The sequence below is a fragment of the Rhinolophus hipposideros genome, assembly GCF_964194185.1.
Source record: "Rhinolophus hipposideros genome assembly, chromosome: 17".
Lineage (NCBI taxonomy): Eukaryota > Metazoa > Chordata > Mammalia > Chiroptera > Rhinolophidae > Rhinolophus > Rhinolophus hipposideros.
Genome location: NC_138063.1, coordinates 53,109,378 through 53,132,042, shown reverse-complemented (window position 1 = coordinate 53,132,042; position 22,665 = coordinate 53,109,378). Strand labels below are relative to the sequence as shown.

Below are 22,665 nucleotides of genomic sequence, written 5' to 3'. Positions count from 1 at the left end.
CACAACGTAATTAGCAATATTATCAGTAATTACTTTAAATGTAAGTGGATCAAATCTCTAAGACAGAGATTGTCAGAATAGATGAAAAAAAATGATCTAACTATATACTCTCTTCAAGACATGTACTTTAGCTCCAAAAACACAAATAGGTTTAATTGCACTTTTGGTTATATACCCCAAAGAGTTGAAATCAGGGTCTCAAAGAGATACATATATACCCTTGTTCATAGCAGCAATATTTACTATAGCTAAAATGTGGAAGCAACCCAAGTCTCCATTGATTGATGAATAGAGAAGAAAAATATGGCTTATACTTATTATGAAATATTATTCAGTCCTAAAAGACAGGACCTTCTGACATGCTACATTGTGGATAAACCTTGAAGACATTATACTAAGTGAATTAAGTGAAGTAATAAACCAATCAAAAAGATAAATAATGGTTCCACTTATGTGAGTTACATGAAGTAGTCCAAAATTATAGAGACAGAAAGTATAATTGTGGTTGCCAAGAGCTAGGAGAAGAGGTGAATGGGAGTTATTGTTTAATGGGTACAGAGTTTCAGTTTTGCAAGGTGAAGAAAGTTCTGAAGATGGATGGTGGTGATGGTTGCACAGAAATATGAATATACTTACTACTATTGAACTGTACACTTAAAAATGATTAAGATGGTAAATTTTATGTTACATGTATTTTAGCACAAAAAAAGTTTCCTACAAAGAAAATTCCAGACCCAGATGTATTCACTGGTGAACTCTAACAAACATTTAAGAGATAAATAATATAAATCCTACAAAACTCTTTGAAAGAATAGAGAGAATGAGTCAACAATCTCAGTGTATTATTTGAAACCACCCTAACAATATGGAGTCTTCTAATCCAAAATTCAAAAAATACACGACAAGAAATTATAACTCTAGAATAATATCCCTCATTAACAAAAATTTAACAAATTAAATCCAATAATATATGAAAATAATAATATGTTGTCTTTGTGTGAAGCATATCACAACACTGCAAGGTTGGTTTAAAATCTGAAAACCAGTCATTGTAACTCACCTATAAATAGAATGAAGGAGGAAAACCATATCATCGTTTATTAGGTGTGGAAAAGTTGTTTGGTAGAATTCAGCACCCACTTATGATGAAAAAAAAAAAAGAAAAAACTCTTAAAAATGAGGTATCAAAGGTAACTCCTGAAGCCTGATAAAGGATATGCATGGGAAATCTACAGCTAGTATCATGCTCTATGTTGAAAAGCTCAATGTTTTCTACTTAAGAGAGGAACAAATCAAAGATATTCTGCCTCATAATTTCTATTTATATTGTATACCCACTTCAATAAGGCACATAAAAAATATAAAAGAAATGCAAATCACGTATAAAGAAGAAAAATTATCTTTACATAATTTTAAAAATAGAAAATCCTGGGGTATCTATAATAAAAGCTACTACAACTCAGTAGCACATTTAACAAATGTACAGGATGTATTTCAACTAAAAAGATCAATTGTATTTAAATAAAAATATGAAAATCAATTTCATTTATAATAGCATTTAAACATAAAATACTTGGCAATAAATTTAATAAAATATGAGCAACACTGATATTACTGAAAACTACAAAGCAATGCAAAGGAGTCTTAGAAACACCTAAATTAATTGGTTGGAAGACTCAGTATTGTTAAGGTGCATTTCCCCTAAATTGATTTACATATTCGATTCAGTGCCACTAAAAGTCTGAACAAACATTTTTTGAATAAATTGACAAGCCTATTTTGAAGTCATTTGGAAAGGGAAAAGATGTAGAACATCCAAATAATGTTGAAAAATACTGAAAGTTAAAGAGTATATATTACTTGATTACAAAACTTACTGTAGAGCTAGAACAAACCACCATGATATTGGCATAAAATTAGATAGCTACATAAATAGAACAAACTAGAGACTAAAAATGTTAACTCACAATTGATTTTTACAAAGGCACATAGGTAATTAAATCAGAAAAAAAAATTATTCTTTACAACAAATGGTACTGGTACATGTGGATATCTGCATGGAAAAAAGTAAACATCAATCTTTGCCTTTTATCATAAACACAAATTAAATTTAAATGGATGTTTGACCTAAATGAAAGGGTTATAATCTATTACATTTCCGGAATAAATAGGATATCTTGGTATTACTAGTTAGTCAAAAGTTTCTTAAAAGAGACCAAAAAAAGAAACCACTAAATAAAAATAATTGATAAAAGGATCTTCATAAAAATAAAAATTTATTTCAAAACAAAATTAAAAACTGTTCAAAAAATATTTGAGAAAAAAATGTAAGCTATAATACAGATACAATATATTTATAATCATGACAAAAAGCTTGTATCCTGTGTGTGTGTGTACACATTTATATACATTTATATATACATATGACTTGTAACTCAACAATAAGAAGAAAACTGCTCAATAAGAAGGCAGTTTAATAAAACTGCTCAATAAAAAAACTGCTCAATAAAAACTGCTCAAAAATTCATGCTTATGTCATGAATAGACATGTCACGAAACAAGATACAAATCACTGATAAAACATGAAAAGATGCTCAATATTTATTGTCATTAGGGAAAAGCAAATTAAAACTGCAATGAGATATCACTACCCTCACTAGAAAGTCTAAAAATTAAAAAAGGCTAACAATACTAAGTGTTGGCAAAAATGTATAGGAATTGGAACCCTAATATATCACCTGTAAGTATTCAAAATATTAAGCCCACTTTGGAAAATATTATGGCAGTATTTTTTAAATGTAAAAATAAACTTACTATTTGATCCACATATCTTACTCCTAGGTATTTACCCAAGATAAATAAAAACATACATTTATGGAATGCTTAATTAAGCATGTTTCTGATAGCATTATTTATAATACCATCACTATTGGAAACAACCCAGATATTCATCAATTAGTTAATGGATAAACAAATTGTGAGACACATACTATGAAATAAAATAGGAGAGCAATAAAAAGGAACAAAATGTTAATGTGAACAACAACTTGGATAAATATAAAGAACGTGCTAAGCAAAAAAGTGAAAAACAAAATACATATCATATGACTGTATTTATATAAAGTTTAGACAAAGCACCATTACAATGTCAGAGAGAACATCAGTCATTTTATGAGGGTAGGATTTGGGAAGAGCACAATTGCAAAAGTGCACAAGTATACTTTTTAAGGTGATTGAACAGTTTTATGTCTTGACTGAGGCAGCAAAAGACTATATACAATTGTTGAAATTTACCAAATTGTACACTTAAAATGGGTGAATTTTTATACACAAATTATAACTTAATAAATGTAGAAATGAAAATTAAAGGCTCAGTATTTACTAGAGTTAATGTCCAAAAAGAATCTTTGAAATCAGGAAGACCAACAAATTCCAAATAAAATACAAAAATTCACTCTAAATCACATTATAATGAAAATACAGCACACCAAAGACACAGGTAATTTTTAAGCAACTAGAGATATTAACACACATTCTATCAAAAGTACAATAATTATACTGTCAGCAGATTTCTTATTGGCAAAATGACAAAAGAAAGAGCAAATCAATGAGGAATTACATCTTCAAACTCCTTAAAGGAAATAATTGTCAACTTTGAATTGTATCTCCAGTAAAACTATCTTTTATGAATTTGAAATAAAGTTATTTTGAGACAAACAAAAACTTAAGGAATGTACTACAAATATGCAAAGGATGAAAGAAGGAATACTGAGAAAAAAGTAAATGCATACATAAAACTAAACAAACTCTATACAAAATATAAAATATCTAATTTGTGGAATTAATAAAGATCTCAAGTAGTATGTAAGTTAAAAGGAAGGTAAAATGGAAGGTGAATTATAAATACAATATATATTATCAATTATATTTATACAATGGTAGTATATATATAGTATTTAATGCTCTTTGGACTATGAATGCCCTAGACTAAAATTGTTAGTAAATGCAGAAAAATATGACCTTCTAGACATTTTTTTGTGTGTATTAAATAATAAAAATAAAAAAATAACAAAATAAAATAATCAACATAAAATTCTTTGGGAAATTCAAGAGCTTGTCAATCATTTAGTTCAAAAGTAAATAAGCATTTTATAAATGCTTTAAAATAAAATAAAGGAAGTGTGTAAACGTTTATAAATTTATATCTTAGGCTCTATTGAACTTATTATTGATATATAATGTCCATCTATGTCTCTTGTAACCTTTTCTGATTTAATCTCTATCTTTGATCGCTTCTCGGCCTTTTGGCTAAGATCAAGTGTAATCTCTATCTTTGTCTGATATTAGTATATCCACCTCAGCTCTCTTTTGGTTACTATTTTCATAAATTATCCATCCTTTAATTTTCCATTTATTTGTGACTTTGGATCTAAAGTGAGTCTCTTGTAGACAGCAAAACTAGCTTTCATAATTGTCCATGTATTTACCTGTACCAGAGATCTTTATTTCTTCATATGGCTCTGCATTAATGTCTAAGGCCCTTTAATTTCAACCTGAAAGACTCCTTTAACATTTCTTGTAGTGTTGGTCTAGTAGTAATGAATTCCCTCAGCTTTTATCTGAGAAGGTCTTAATTTTTCCTTTTTTGAAGGAGAGTAAATTTTGCAAGGTATAAAATTATCACCGACAGTTTTTCTTTCAGAATACATCAGCCCACTGACTTCTGGCCTCCAAGTCTGAAATCTGATAATCTTATTGAGGATCACTTATATCTTATGAGTCATGTCTCTCTTGCTGTTTTCAAAATTCTCTTTGTCTTTCGATTGATTATAATGTGTCTTAGGGTGGGTCTCTGATTTATCCTACTTGGAATCTGTTGAGCTTCTTGGATCTGTAAATTCCATCTATGGAATTTTTCCATAGATGGTATCTTTCATCAAATTTGTGAAGTTTCCAATCATCATTTCTTCAAATATTCTCTCTCTCTCTCTCTCTCTCTCTCTCTCTCTCTCTCTCTCTCTCTCTCCCTCTCAATGCATATGTTCATGCCTATAATATTGTGCCACAGGACCCTTAGGCTCTGTTAACTTTTCTTTATCTTTTGTTCTTTCTATTCCTCAGACTTGATAATTTCAATAGCCCTATTTCAAGTTTGCTGATTTTTTCCTTCTACCTTTATAAATCTTCTTTTGAATCAATCTGGTGAATTTTTCATTTTATTTATTTGTACTTTTCAACTTCAGAATTTTCTTTTGGTTTATTTTTAGGTTTGCTGTCTCTTTGTTGACATTTACATTTTGCTATCATTTTTGGTTTTCTTTTAGCTGTATGAGCACCTTTAACATAGTTGTTTATAAAGTATTTGTCTAGTGTGTCTTATGGTTGGACATCCTCAGTGATATTTCTGTTAATTCACTATGTTCTCTTCAATGGGCCATATTTTCCCATTTCTTTGTATGCTTTGTGATTTTTTTGTTTCTTTGTTTATTATAAACTGAATATTTTAATTTGATAATGTGGTAACTCTAGAAATCAGATTCTCCTCTTTCTCCAGGGTTTGTTGTTGTTTTTTTCTATTTCTTTTCTTTTCTCTTCTTTTCTTTTCTTTTTTTTTCTTTTCTTTTCTTTTCTCTTCTCTTCTCTTCTCTTCTCTTCTCTTCTCTTCTCTTCTCTTCTCTTCTCTTCTCTTCTCTTCTCTTCTTTTCTTTTCTTTCTTCCTTTCTGCCTTCCTTCCTTCCTTCCTTCCTTCCTTCCTTCCTTCCTTCCTTCCTTCCTTCTTTTCTTCCTTCCTTCCTTCCTTCCTTCCTTCCTTCCTTCCTTCCTTCCTTCCTTCCTTCTCTCTTTCTTTCTTTGTTTATTTTTATTTTTATTTTTTTGATTGTTGAAGGATGTCTCAGTACTGGGGATCTGTCTAAAGTATAAGCTTAAGGTCTTGTCAGGTCATTCTGGAGCTCAGATCTTTCCCTGGGCATATGTGGGTGGTAGCTTTATAAATTTCCCCATATGTGCAGCTGCTTTTGATGTCCTAATCCTCAAATTTCAGACACCTACAAAAGGAAAGAGGGGGAGAAGGTTGATTTAACTTTAAATCCCCTGGAAGAAATTTCAACTGATAAAGTTTGAAACATTGTTAGTGGCCAGTTTCTGTGCCTGCACCTTAGCATTCAAAAGTAGCAATCAGCAATCAGATCACAGAATCCCAGTATGTAGAAGAAAATGTCCTTATTGCTCACCCTGTCTCTAGCAGGCCACATTAGGAACTCATGCATAGGCGCCTGCCATGGGGCTGGGGAATAGGGATTTGGTAGCTGCTATCATATTAAAGGCTGAAATTAACCACAATTTACCAGCCAGTCTTTCCCCTGGAATCTGTAAGCCTCTTAATATATTCAATAGTTTCAAAATAGTTACTTCAGACGTTTGTGTCAGTACAATTTTTGTCTGTGGAAAGATGAATTCTTGGCACTTGTTACTCCACCAACCATCTTTTTTGACAAGTATAGTCTCTTTTTAGTTAGGAAAAACAAAAACAAAAATAAAACACTATTACGTAGATAACAAGTACTAAATTCTCAACATCAGTTAAACTTTTAAACCAAATAACAAAAGTATATTAATAAAATGTGTTAAATAATAACTTCACAATGATAATATTCCAATAGCTCTATTTTTGCTATCAACAACTGCAAGATTTAGCTTTTTAACAAAATTTTTATCTCTCTATTACACACACATACAGAGACATTGTAAGATTTTTTCATACTATCTTGTTCTTATGAAGGAATCTCAGGTTCTTTCTGCTTTTGACTACTTAAACATTTTTGATGGAAAAAATAATGATAATGATCATTTAACAAATTAATAATCAAAAATGATCCCTTGATTTCATTAAAGATCTTTCCAAGCCGCTAAATATTTTCAGGGTAACTTTCCAAGAACACTTTCAAGGTAATTCATACATGCAGGTAAAGGTGATTTTATCTTATGCTAAACAGAACATTTTTAGATTCTTAGCAACAAGTAATTAGTAAATTTATCCTCAGTTGGCATGGAGATGGGCATGGTTAAAACCATGATAAACTCAGTTGGTCCTCTTTCATTTAGAGATTGCTTTAGAGTACAACACATCTGTGAGATCAGGAAGGCTGGATTAGAGCTTTATTTTCCCTAACCATGCATTACTAGTTAAACAATAATAGATTTTTTCTACATATGTGGTTTTAGAGTTATTCATTGCGAATATTCTATAACCTTTTCTATTTAATTAATTCCAGAGATTGAGGTTGTACCTATGGCAATGTGAAATTATCATTTATTCTGTGAAAGGCAGCATGAATACTCTTCATTCTAGTTCAACACAAATTTTCTTTCTTTCTTTTTTTTAAGTTAAGTCCATTCAATTTAATCAGGGCCAAATACAATTTACCAGGAAAAAACAAACTCATACTTTAAAATTGAGGATGAACCAAAATATATTTTCTTGATCATCTGAGAATAGTAGTCCTTTTTTGGTCTGCAATGTCTTCCTCCCTCTCCCTAATAAACCACAGAAAGGAAAAAAAAATTAAGGCTAATAAAACTGACCCATGCAGATCAACGAATTCCCTTATAGGGGATGGAAAAACTATTAAGTCCTTTCTTTGTCTCCAAAAGTAATGGGCCATTCAGTCAGAAATCCACAAGAAGTGTTATAGGATAAATACCTGTAACAAAGCAGAAAATAAATATATCACTATGAAGATTACAGTTAAAGAAGTGTGCTCACTTTTTATTAAATGAGTCATGTAAAGTAATAAAATGTTGAGAAATCATCAAATTCAGTGGAATTTCATCAGGCTTATTATTAAGTCCTAGACCATAAATGGGTAATAATCACTTTTCGGTTCATCAGGCAATTCTCTTGGAGTGCTGTGCAAATGGAGTTAAATAGAAATCCCACTAGCATGAATGGCCACTAAATTACTATTGATATCATCGTTAAATGGTATAACAACAATGCATAAACAACAATCTCAAGTTGGGTCAGGTATAGTTGTTTCCATAATATGGCTCAAAGCCCATTAGCCATAGCTCTGAGGGCAGGTGTCATGCAGGGTGTCATGCGGGGTCTTTGGTCGTGCTCCCCACATAAGAACGCAGGATATGGTGAGGCCAAAATGGAACACCCATGGAGCCATGGATAGGGGAGTCATACCACTATATTCTCTCTGGCTGCTGGGTTGGAGACACAGGAAGCAGGAGCCACATTATATGCAACCTGCCATCCACTTCTCTCTGCCAACCAACCCCACTTGCTAACTGCAATCCGCTCTTGCTGGCTCAGCCACCATCTTCTTGCTAGCCCCCATTTTCTGCAAGCATAGCTACGGCAGTTATATTAGTGGCCAATGACTCTCTGGTTACAGCTGATGGCCAACTAGCCACAGCTGATGGCCATCCAATCACAGTTGATGGCCATTTACTACCTGAGCCAACACCTTTCCATGTGAGGCCGAGAGCCTGGAAACTGCACTCCTGGCTCTGTCCCCACAGCAGGCTCCCAGCTTGAACAGAGAACTGTCCTCGTGACTGAATGTTTGGCAGCTATTACAATTCAGATAGGAGTTAGAACCAAGGAAAAGGCACCACTTATATGTAGCAGTAGGTCTTGAGACAGGACTACAGACCTTGACTTACCCAAGATTACACGAAAAGAGTTATAGGATTGCCAAAAGTAGCAGCCATGGGTATAGTGACATTATCAGGATTTATCTCATTCTCCTTTGAACCAGTGATAATCCCAACCAGTATTATTCCTTGTACGAAATTCAATAAAGGTAGTTGCTATTCTGATAAAGCACAAAAGTGTGGAATGATCGAGGTAGTATTTTCCTTCTGGAATCCAGCCCAAATAATTGCTGCCACACCTGCAAGAAAATCAACAACTGAATGTACAGTAAGGCTAATTTGCAAATGGGGTTCTATTTTTCAATAGATGAATCCATCTTCCTAACATTTGCTGCAGTGGAAAATCTGGATGCCAATGTCATTTCCAAGTTCCCTTGAGACCAAGAAGAGCTACACTAAAACAAAAACTTCCATTTTTTCAAAAACACTTCTGTATTAGTTTCTTATTATTATTGCTGTAACAAATTACCACAAATTTAGTGGTTTAAAGCAACACATATTTATTATCTTACAATTTGAGAGATCCAAATTCCTAGAATCAAAGTGTCAGCAGGATGCCATTCCTTTTGGAGGTTCTAGGGAAAAATATGTTTCTTTGCCTTTTCCAGCTTCTAGGGGCTGCCTACACTCCTTGACACATTCTGTCTCTGTCTTTCTCTTTAACCTGTGCTTCCTTTATCATTATCTCTTCTCTCACACTGAACCTTCTGCCTCTCCCTCTCATAAGGATCCCTATGATTCAACTGGGCCCACCCAGATAAACCAGAATAATCTTTTTATATCAAAATACTTAAATTAGTTACATCTTTAAAGTCCCTTTTGCCACAGAAATTAACAGATTTATGGGTTCTGGGGATTAGAATATGGACATCATTGTGGGGCCATTATTCTGAGTACTATAATCCACTCTCTAACACCCAAAGATCAATGCTCATATCACACAAAATGTATTAATCCCATCCCAATATCTTAAAAAAATCTAAAACCATTGCAACTTCTCAGTTCTGTATTGTATCCAAAATCACACCAACTGAAAGTGTTCCAAAGCCAGTTAGCATGTATTTGCAATGTAATAATGCCACCAGATTCCTTTTATATATTTTTTTACAATGATATCTTCACCATCACTAGGAACACCTTCATCTTTTAACATGGCAGTCGTTTCAGAAGTCTCCCTTCCAACAGTGTAATTCCAACTAATTATAGTTGGCATACTTATCCTACATTTGGCTACAGCTTGAAAGTCCTTGACGAATTTTGCCATGAAAAGACTGCTCTGAGAAACTGATACTCCATATGTTGTTCTGATCTATTATGAAAGGTCTGAGCTCCAGTTATAATCCATCTTGCCAAAGGCTGCTTTTTTAATGCCTGTCTTTCTGACTTTTCTGGTAAATGACTGGAATCAGTCTCAGCAGTAAGTTAAAAAACTTATCAGATTGAAATGTGTTAAATTTAAGTCCATTTTGCAAAACTTCTTCCACTAGTTGGACCACTACCTGTTGTGTTAGTAATAGATCTTTCTTTACTATTAGTCATTTTCTCATTGCAACAGACCATTTACTTCTTAGGTTTCAAGCTTCCTGAGGAACCATAGGAGTTGAATCAGAACTACACAAACATTGGTTTTAAATTAAGATGTCGATTTCACTGTATATAAAAGAATAATGTTTCCACTAAGAAAAAGTGTTCAGTAGCTAAAGCAAGAATTGGATCTAAGAGCACCAAACACAGCACCCCAGTCAAACTCAAGACTCCCTTGAGCATCACATGCCCCATGTAAAGGAGGGAGGGAACCCTATGGGCGGGGAATGAAAGGGCCATTCACTTCATTCCCAAGCATCTGAGCCTCCATCCCTGGGACTCTTTCTACTTGGCCCCTTCTCACATCATTACCCACAATTCTGTTTTTAATGTTAAATGTGGGCTACATTTACTGTCTACCTTAACATATACACTTGTATGAGCCACAAAGTTGAACCAGGAAGGTTGCAGAGTACTGTTTTGCCCTGAATCAACAAGATGTTTGAAACGTTTGTGATTCTTATAGCCCACTGGATTTTCTGCATGAGCCAGACAATCATTTTGATACAACAAAACAGGATAAAATTGAGTTTTTACATTGTACAGCACAGTGCTTTTACCTTGCCACCCTTGCCAATGTCCAAATGTTCCCATTGCTGCATCAAAGTTATAAATGTTGTCGATTTGCCTAAAGGCGTTGCAGGCTATGTGATTCTTGCCCTATGAACATAACTGCCTGACATTTGAACTGTGAAAAATCTGGCTTGTGTTTAGAAAACCTTCATATGAGAAAAATTCTTGGCTTTCTGAAGCAGTCAGCAATTCCTCAGAATTTAATGTAATAGTCAACAAGATTAATTTATACTATTATGAATATGTACCTGGCTAACTGTGATACACTCCTCTGGAAAAAAATAATACAATCTATATAAAATATTGGTAACATCTGATATTTGACAGAGCAGCAACACAGGGCCAAATATAATTTTTTTAATTATGTGCCTGTGTTTTTGGTTCTCAGGGCAGAGGGATTGAAAGACTAATTTTTTAAGTATGATTTCTTTTCCTCCCTCCAGGATTGTTCCATTGGGAAAGAACTGGAAAACTGGAAGCAATTCTAGGACTCTGAGGCCACATAGTTTCAAGTGGACCCTGGCAACCGCTATGGCTCCAATGACCTATTGCTTTCAGAGCCAAAGTCATGTATTTAGGACTAGCCAGGGGCTGACACACAGGAAGATGTTTGCCTCCATATCAGATAGTTGTTGAAATCTTCTTACCTTCTTTAATCATTACTATGGCAGACAAAACCAAACAATCTCTACACCATCCATTTAAAACAATTTTAAAAAATGCTGGATTGAATGAGAAACTTTTATTTTCATCCTTATCTGAGATTTTAAAACATAAGAGATATAGTGTTACACTTTCATTTTAATCATTACCTCAAAGAAATCCAAGAAAGTGTGACTAGGTAGAGGTCTCTGGGATTCTGCTTTAGTGACTAAATTAAAGAATGATTTGAAATGAATTTTTACATTTAAGTAATAATAATATAGATATAATATAATATAAATTGTTATTGAGCTCTGCACATATACCATGAACCATGTTATTATATAACATCTATAATATGTAATAGAGCTACTATTATTATCTCCACTTTGTAAAAGAAGAAAGTTTGCTGTAAAGAGGTTAAATAACTAACCCAAGTTCATAAGCAAGTTATTTGCAGAACTGGAACTTAAACCAAGATTTGCCTGACCACAAAGATATACTGTAAGATATTGCATGATACTGCCGCTCCGGAAAAATAGAACAAGAGAATCTAGTTTTTAAAAATAAATAAATTAATTAATTAAAAAAATAAATAAATAAAAATAAAAATATATCCAGTTCAAATCCTACCTCCATCACTAACTATGTAATACCAGTATGTGTAGGATAAATTCCCCAAATGATAGATTCTTCCACTGTCCAATATGGTAGCTATCAGTCACAGCTGGCTATTTGAACATAAATTGATAAACATCAAATAATATAAAAAATTGGTACCTCATTTGCAATAGTCACATTTCAAGTGCTCAGTAAGCACATGTAGCTTATGGTGACCATCTTGGGCAGCAGAGATATAGAACATTTCCATCATTGCAGCAAGTTCTATTGGACAGTGCTGGTCTAGGCGAATATGCCTACATGAGGTAGCAACACCTCAAAAGAACTGTTAAAATTCAATAATTTTCAAACATCCTCAAAATAAGGATACGGTTTTACTGAATTTCATAGAGAATGGTTTTTTTGAAAAGGTTTATTAATGTCAAATGATATGGGGGAAAATATGTTTGCTGAAAACCAAAATTACTCTAAAATCCCTAATTACATCTTTCTTTTAGACAGATACTGGCATTACTTTTGTGCATCTCATACAAATTGTTTAATTTTATTCATATCTTTCACACTGCCTTTTTATTTGGAACCTAAAACTGGCTTCTAATTAGCACATCTACTGATTTCTATTTTTATTTCAATAGTATAAAATTATAAAACCTGTGTTTCATATCAATAATGTTAGTCTTTATATTTCCATTTTCCAATCACTTTACAAAATGAAGAATGAAAAATGCAATAAAATATTAAAGGTATAGTACAAATATGGCTTTATAGATAATGATAGGCAAAATTGAACTGGCTATCCTGTTCCAGTTTGAAAAGTTTGCTTATTTGAAGGGTAAAGTTTGAATGGCATGTAAATGCTGGATTACTGGTATCTGAAAGTAGTCTGAAATTCTTTATATGGGTCAGTTGTAATTATTTATGTTGATAAGATGTGATGGATATTCTGTCTTCCCTTTTACATCTACTTTCCCTCCGACTCCTTCTGCCTTGTGCCCTGGAGGCTGATTTCTAAGATCATCTCATCAATGCCTTGTGCATTGGTTTCCATTGGGTTTGTTCAAGAGGAGTCAAGAGGACAGAGGCAGAAGTTTGCTTATATCTTTTGCACTCTGGGCTCAGGAGAGCCAGGTCTGGAACTGGTAGTGTTTTTGCATGATCCCGGGTGCTATGTCACCTGTTGTTGTTGTTTTTAAATGTTATCACACATTGGTAAACATCCTTTCACTAAATTGTCTTCAATCACCTACTTTGAGTGATCCAAAGAAGCCAATTAATCCATGAACCTATTGATTTGAAGATAGTTGGAAACCCCTTCCAAGCAAAATAGGTCTTGTTGTCCCTTCACTTTGTGCTGTATTTGTACACTGCAATGAAACCCCAGGACCTGGTTTTGTGCCCTTGTCTTTGACTACATTTTTTTCCATGATTTTAATACTATTTATATACTGGTGACTCTTACATTTATATCTCAACCAAATTTCTACAGCATTCTAAACTTGTATGGCCAGCTCTGTACTTGCTGTCTCTTTTTGAATTTCCCATAGGCAGCGCAAACTGAACATGTTCAACACAGAATTTTTCTTTTCCCATCTCCACGCTGTTCTCTCATCTGTTTCCTCCCCATTTTCTCTACTTTATAGTTCAGTCACTTACACAAATGCTCAAACTACAAACATTGCATTATTTTGATTCCGTAACCCTCTTTATTTACTGTCCTGAAACTTAGTAAGAGATCCTCTGGGAATAATATTTTTTCATTATTATTTTCTCTGGTAATAAGAAAGAGTCATAACATTGCAATACAATGGTACGAGGGCATTGGATTACTAATTTATTTTCTTAAAATGTAGATTATCTAGAAGCCAGATTTCACCACACTAATAAAACTAACAAACTGAAGCATCCCCCAATTTTTAGTACCTTTAGTAGCTATTTAAGTTTAAAATTCTTTCGTAAACGTCCTCAGATAAAAATGAATTATTTTTTCTAATAAATAATTTTTGCTTCTATTTTGTCAGTCTTATTGAGATATAATTGACATGGATACCACACTGTATAAGTTTAAGGTATATAGCATGATAATTTGACTTACATATAGTCGTGAAATGATTACTACAATATCTTTAGTTAATATTCATCACTTCATATAGATACAAAAAAAACAAGAAGAAGAAGAAGGAGGAGGAGGAGGAGGAGGAGGAGGAGGAGGAGGAGGAGGAGGAGGAGGAAAAAAAGAAGAAGAAGAAGAAGGATGGGAGGAAGGAGAAGAAGAAATATTTCTTCTTTCCCTGATCTTGGAATTTACTCTCTTAACAATTTTTAAATATACTATACAGCAGTGTTAGCTATAGTCATCATGCTGTATGTTACATCTCTAGTACTTATTCATCTTATAACTGGAAGTTTGTGCCTTTTGACAACTTTCATCCAATTCCTCCTCCCCCCACCACCCCACCTAATTTTTGCTTTTAAAATTCTGTAAGTAAATCCAGATGTGCGAATGAACAGATGTTTGCTGTTATATATATACTATATTTGAAGTGCTCATAGATATATTTTTGGCTCTTTAACTCTACTTTTAAGCTGCTAATAGCACGTGCAGGTAGAAGACTATTATTTTTGCATTTGGGATATAGAAATTAATAGATTCAGCCACACAGAGGTCCTGCCTAATCCTCTGTCCAATGAGAATTCCAAAATCTATAGTTTCTCAAACTGGAGATATATGGGGTGAGCTACAGACTGCAAGAACACTGGTTTGCGAAACACTGCTGTAATAGGACTAACTAGCCACATTACAATATCTCTTCAGTGGAATTTTCATCTTCCAGCTTTGCAGAGTGCATCAATTTGTTCTCTGGTGCTAGAGAAATTCCATCCAAAAAATGATGTCTTAATCTTTTCTTACCAAAGGCTTCATGAAATCAGTGACTTAAAAAGAATATTCCTCTACAGCCATATCCTGTCCCCAGGCTTTTCAATGCCAAAGACACATGCTTGTGTTTATTCTTTGATTCTGAATCACTACATAGTTAATTTAAATTCCTTCCCTGTGCCTGGGTTGTGGATAAATTACTTTAGATGAGATTTGATTAACACAATGGCAACACCAAAGAAACATATCTTAGTTTATTTTGATTTTCCAATTATTTGTGTGTGTGTGTGTATGTGTGTGAGTGTGAGTGTATTTATTTCCCTAAGAATTCTAGAATTTGCTTTTAGATATTTGGTGTTTGGAGCTAGGGGGGCATGGGTTCCTTTCAGACTGTTCCAATCCTCAGGTGTCAGAAAAGGACAAAGATATAGCTTTATTTTGGGAAAGGAAATTTACTGCAGATAATGACACTGGAAACATGGGTAACCTCAACCTTAAATGAGGATAGAGCAGCTGGTCACTAGATGGATGGTGTAACCAGGAATGCTTGCTTTTCTTGAAAATCATTATCTTCCTGCTTGATAGTATTGGTGATTTCACAGTTGGAGATGTGTTCTTTTACCATAAGACCCCTTCTGCTAACATACAAATTCCTAAGGAAGCTATTGCACTAAACCTTACCAGTCAGTGTACCATTACAGTTAATTAGCTTGTTTCCCAAAGCAGATTTTAAAGGAAGAGAATACAGGAGAAATTAGTTCCCATGGGAGTGAGAATAGGGCAAAAAATGGACTGAGGATAATGAGAGAGGACCTATATTACTTGTTAGAAAGCATCAGATAGACAAAATTAATGGGAGGAAAACAAATAAAGCCAAAAGCTATTAGGCATGATCAGAAGTGTTTCTGCACCCTCAGCTTTGGGTAGAATTTCTCCCCATCCTTTGGTAGTCTGGTTTAGAAGTTCTCCCCTACTTTATGAACACAATCCAGAATTGTAAGACACTTTTAATCTCACCAAACCTTCCTGATTTTATCCTGAATCTTCCTGATCATTCCTGGAATGGAATGTGACTGTCTTCCTTATTGTTCTTTGGCCAATTGTTCAAATACCAGGTGTGATCAAAAGATATGGTGAACATTTAAATATAAAAAGATTTATTACAGTAAAAGGAAGATTGTCATTAATCCCCCTCCAAATACTACCCCTTGCTTCAAACACACTTATCCGAACATTCTTGCCACTTTCTGAAGCAGTTCTGGAAGTCCTCTTTTGTGAGTGTCTTTAGTTGCACTGTCATGGCTGCCTCGATGTCCTGAATTGATTCAAAACGTTTTCATTTCATGGTCACTTTGACTTTGGGGAAGAGCCAAAAGTTGCACGGTGCCAGATCCAGTGAATAAAGCAGATGAGGACACACCATGATATTTTTATATGGCAGAAATTGCCATATATCAGAAGTGAAGTATGACATGGAGAGTTATCACGATGGAGGATGAGTTATGGCACAATTTAAAACATACCTTCTCTCAACCGTAGCTCATACCCGACTGACTGCACCGAACAAGTTGATACTCGTCACACACTGTTACCAACGTTTGACACACTTCTTTCTGTGTTGAAGATCCTTGCCTTTCCATTGGATGACACTCAGCATCAGTGTTCACCATATTTTTTGATCACGCCTTGTAGGTCATGAGAAAATTTTGAAAAATGATTTCTTTAGTGGTCTACCTTCTTTAATCTCATTAAGTTTTCTCATATGTTAAATTAAATGGTAGAAGTGAAGGTATGTATATTTGTGAGTAGTAGGTGTGTTGACCTATATATTTTCTCAGTTAAGAGAGTTTAAAATTGTTTTCAATGGGTGTCAAAGAAATGGGCGAGAGTGATTGAATCTCACTTGAGATAGGGCAGAGAGAGTGCATTCTAGATAAGGCAGCAGCACTCCTACAGGAATGAGGAACTGAGGTACATACTGTTTCCAGGCACTGGCATAAAGTGAGAGTTCTTAAAATTCAAAAACAAAAGGACAACCCAATTTAAAAATCTGCAAAGGGTACAAGCAACAAAAGGAAAAACAGATAAATTGGATTGCATCAAAATTAAAATCTGTGCATCAAAAGATACAATCAACAGAGTAAAAAGGCAACTCACAGGAGAAAACATGTACAAATCAAATATCTCTTAAGAGGTTAATATTGAGAATATATAAAGAACACCTTCAACTCAACAACCGAAACAAAAACAACCCATTTTAAAAACGGGCAAAGGACTTAAATAGACATTTCTCTCAAGGGGCAGTAAACACAGAAGAAGATACTCAACATCACTAATCATTAGGAAAATGTAAATCAAAACCACAAGGAGATACCGCCTTATATCAATATGGATGGCAAACAAACAAAAAACAAAAAATAAGATTTGGTGAGGATATGAAAAAATTGGAATCCTTGTGCACTGTTAGTGGAATGTAAAATGGTATAACTGCTATGGAAAACAATATGGTGGTTCTTCAAGAATATTAAAAATGGAAGTACCATATCATTGAGCAATTCTGAGTATGTACACACCCATGCTCATAGCAGCATTATTAATAAATCAAAATGTGGAAGCAGATAAAGTGTCTATCAACAGATGAATGGATAAACAAAACATGATATATTTGTAAGAGACTGGAGAGAAGAAAGGAATGAGATTCACTGTTTAATGGGTACAGAATTTTGGTTTTGCAAAATGAAGAGTTCGGAGGATGGCAAATGTTGATAGTAGCACAACAATGTGGATGTACTTAATACCATAGAACTGTACATTTAAATATGGTTAAGAAGATACATTTTGTGATATGTATTTTACAATTAAAAATTTTTATTATGCAAAGTACTTGAATAGACATTTGTTTAAAGAAGATATACAAGTGTCCAACAAGCACATGAAAATATGCTCAACATCATTAGTTATTTGGGAAATGCAAATCAAAACCACTTCACATCCAGTAGAGTAGCTATAATTAAAATGATTTGGTGAAATGCTTTCATTATTATGTATTACATTTCCATATATGTGGATGTATTGGACTTCAATCACTTCTACTGACTGTTTATTCTTTTTCTAATTATAAACTCATCACTACCATAATTACTTAATGTGTTTTAATATCTAACATTACCCTCATTCTACTTTTTTGTAAAATACATTTTGGCAATTTTTGCCAGTTTTGTGTACACACACACACCTTAGAATTAATATTTCACGCTTTATAAAAACACTGCTGATTTTTGAGTAGGACTGCATTTTAAAGCTAATAAAGTATACTTAAGACCTGAGTAATAACATCCTTTATTTAGTCACATTTGCTGGATATATATATTTTTCCATATTCTTCAATGTTTGCATCCTGCATCTGCCAGCAGAACTGTGTGCTCCACCCCCTCTCACCTGTAAGATCAAGTGTGTGGTCTACTCACCCAAGACTCTTTCCAGTAATAATCTGACCTTAGTCATTCACACCTCCTTAAGCTACTGTATGAATAATTATCTTCCACTGTATGACTAAATCAAATTTAAAAACTAAATAAACCACATTTTCCTGCCTCTGAAACAGTTTAAGGACAAATTGGAAATATAGTTTTTGTTCTCAGTCATTTCTATTTATTTTACCAATTTTATGATTATATAGGTATGTTTATACCCAGTGAATACAATACATAGTTTGTTCTATTTTTTAAAGAGATCATCTATGAATCTACTCAGAGGAGGTCCAAGATGGCAGATTAGGTAAATGCTATGCCTACTGCATCTCCGGATCACACCAAACTTACAAATAAATTATAGAACAATTAACCTTAAGAATTATCTGAAGACTAGCTGAGCAGAACCCCTACAACTAAGAATATAAAGAAGAGGCCACATTGATACTGAGAATGGTGGCAATGCAAACCAGGCTGACCTCAAACCCACAGATAGTGGTTGAACACAGGTAGGGACACCTCAGTGACAGAGGTCCTGCCAGAAGAGTGAGGGGTCTGATCTTTATTATTTCCTTCCTTGTATGCACTTTGGTCTTTGTTTGCTGTTCTTTTTCCAGTTCCCTTAAGTGTAAAGTTAGATTGTTTATTTGCGATTTTTCTTGTTTCTTTAGGTAGGCCTGTATTGCTATGAATTTCCCTCTTAAGACTGCTTTCATTGTGTCCCATAAATTTGGGGTTTTGTGTTTTCATTTTCATTTGTCTCATGGTAGTTTTAGATTTCCTTCTTGATCTCATTGTTGATCTCTTATTAAATAGCATGTTATTTAGCTTCCATGTGTTTGTGTGTTTTTCAGTTTTGTTTTGTTTTTTTCTTGTAATTGATTTCTAGTTTCATACCACTGTGGTCAGAGAAGATGCTTGATATGCTTTCAATCTTCTTAAATTTATTGAGATTTGTTTTGTGGCCTCACATGTGGTCTGTCTTGGAAAATGTTCTATGTGCACTTGAAAAGAATGTATATTCTGCTGCTTTGTGGTAAAATGCTTTAAAAATATCAATTAAATCTGTCTGATGTAGTGTGTTGTCTAAGGCCACTCTTTCCGTGTTGATTTTCTGTCTGGAAGATCTGTCCATTGGTATCAGTGGGGTGTTAAAGTCCTGTACTATTATTGTGCTACCATTGATCCCTACCTTTATATTGGCCAATATTTGTTTTATATATTTAGATGCTCCTATGTTGTTTGCATAAATGTTTACTAGAATTACATCCTCATAATTTTACTAGAATTATGTTCTCATCCCTTTATTAATGTGTAATATCCTTCTTTGTCTTTTATTATAATCTTTATTTTAAAGTCTATTTTGTCCTATATAAGTATTGCTACCCCAACTTTTTTTCTCATTTCCTTTTCTGTGAAATATCTTTTTCCATCCCTTTACTTTCAGTCTATGTGTGTATTTTGATCTGAAGTGGGTCTCTTGTAGATAGCATATGTAGTGTATGCATGAGTCTTGTATTCCATTGTGTAGATAGACCAAATCTTCTTTATCCAATCATCTATCAGTTGTTTCCATGTCTTGTCCACCATAAAAGATGCTGCAATAAATATCGGAGTACTTATATCTTTTTGGGTAGATACCCAGGAGAGAGATTTCTGTGTCATATGGTAATTCTATTCTTAATGATTTGAGGAACCTCCATGCTGTTTTCCATAGTGGCTATAACAATTTACATTACCACCAACAGTTTATGAGGGTTCCTTTTTCTCCACAGCCTCTCCAACACTTGTTATTATTTGTGTTGTTTATGATAGCCATTCTGACAGGTGTGAGGTGATATTTCATTGTGGTTTGGTTTGCATTTCCCTAATAGATACTGAAGTTGAGCTTTTTTTTTTTTTTCATGTATCTATTGGCCATTTGTATGTCTTCTTGGGAGGAGTGTCTGTTCAGGACTGCCTATTTTTTAATTAGATTGTTGTTGTCGAGTTGTGCAAGTTCTTTATATGTTTATACTGCCATTTGCAACAACATGAATGGATCTTGAGATTATTATGCTAAGCAAAATAAATCAGGCAGAAAAAGTAAAGAACCATATGTGGGATATAAAACTGAAAGCAGCAAAGGAATAGGACAAAAAAAACCCACAGAAACAAAAACTCATAGACACAGACAACAGTTTAGTGGTTATCAGAGAATAACGGGGAGAGAGGGTGGTAGAAGAGGGTAAATGGGATCAAATATATGGTGATGGAAGGAGGTCTGACTCTATGTGAGCACACAATGTGATATGTAGATGATGCATTATAGAAATGTACACTTGAAACCTATGTAGGTTTACTAACCAATATCACCCCAATAAATTTGATTAAAAACAAAAGCTGAGAGTGGAAACAAATGAAATAGAGGCTAAGAAACAATACAAAAGATCAAAGAAACCAAGAGCTGATGTTTTGAAAAGATAAACAAAATTGACAAACCAGAATCATCTAGAAAAAAGGAGAGAGGGCCCAAATAAATAAAATCAGAAATTAAAGGAGAAAAGTGACAAAGGACACCACAGAAATACACAAAAAAAATAATAAAATAGTACGAACAACTATATGCCAACAAGTTGGACAATCTGGAAGAAATGGATAAATTCCTAAAAGCACACAACCATCCAGGGCTGAATCAAGTAGAAAGAGAAAATCTGAACCGACCAATTACTACCAACAAAAGTGAATTAGTAATCAATACATTTCCAAAAGACAAAAGTCCTGGACAAGATGGATTCACAGGTGAATTTTACCAAACATTTAGAAAAAAATTAACACCTATTCTCCTTGAACTATTCCAAAAAATCCAAGAGGATGGAAAGCTCCTAAGCTCATTTTATGAGACCACTGTTACCCTGATTCCAAAACCAGAAAAAGACATTACAAAAGAAGAAAACTATAGACTGATATCCTTAATGAACATAGATGTAAATCTCCTCAACAAAATATTAGCAAATCAAATTCAGTCACTAATCATTACCTCCAGTAATACATTTAAAAGGTCATACACCATGATAAAGTGGGATTCATTCATTGTATGCAAGGTTGGTTCAATATTCACAGAACAATGAACATGATACACCTCATAAAAAATGAAAAATAAAAATAATATTGTTATATCAATAGATGCAGAAAAAGCATTTGACAATATTCAGCATCCATTTATGATAAATAAAAAAAACACCTCTCAGCAAAGTGGGAATAGAGGAAACATACCTCAACATAATAAAGGCCATATATGATAAACCCATGGCTAATATCACTCAATGGGGAGGAGCTAAAAGCATTCCCCTCAAGATCAGGAAAAAGACAAACATGTCCACTTTCACCACTTTTATTCAACATAGTACTGGAAGTTATAACCACAGCATTCAGATAATAAAAGAAAAAATAATACTAGGCATCCAAATAGAAAAGGAAAAAGTAAAACTGTCAATATTTGCAGATGACATGATACTATATAGAGAGAACCCTAAAGACTCTAACAAAAAACTATTAGAACTGATAAATGAATTTAGTAACATAGCAGAATGCAGAATTAATATTAAGAAATTGATTGCATTTTTATACACCTATAATGAACTGTCAGAAAGAGAAATTAAGAAAATAATCCCATGTACAATGCATCAAAAAAATAAAATACTTAAGAATAAATTTAACCAAGAAAGGAAAAGACCTATATTAAGAAAATTATAAGACTTTGAAGAGTGAAATTAAAGAAGATACAAATAAATGGAAATATATACTAGGCTCCTGGGTAGGAAGAATTAATATAGTTAAATTTTCCATACTACCCAAAGCAATATATAGATTCAATACAATTCCTATCAAAACACCAATGGCATTTTTCACAGGACTAGAAAAAATAATCCTAAAATTTATATAGAACAATAAATGACCTTGAATAACCACAGAAATCCTGAGAATGAAGAACAAAGCTGGAGACATCATGGTACCTGATATCAAATTATACTATACTATTACTATGAGGACATTGTAATCAAAACAATATGGTATTGGCATAAAAACAGACACATAGATCAATGGCACAAAATAGAGAGTCCAATAATAAACCCATGCCTATCTGGTCATTTAATTTATGACAAAGGAATCAAGAATTTACATTGGGGTAAAGACACTCTATTCAATAAACAGCACTGGGAAAACTGGACAAATACATGAAAAAAAGTGAAA

The 22,665-nt window shown here is 33.5% G+C and overlaps 1 long non-coding RNA gene and 1 pseudogene across 2 annotated transcripts in view; one reads left to right on the top strand and one right to left on the bottom strand.

The window, feature by feature from the left end:
• The window catches only part of LOC308509755, a 158,842-nt gene that overhangs the window by 18,583 nt on the left and 117,594 nt on the right, over nt 1-22,665 (top strand). The window lies entirely within an intron of this gene.
• On the bottom strand, nt 8,462-9,081 carry LOC308509732 (solute carrier family 41 member 2-like; annotated as a pseudogene). Its single transcript has one exon. The product of its transcript is annotated as a solute carrier family 41 member 2-like (transcript).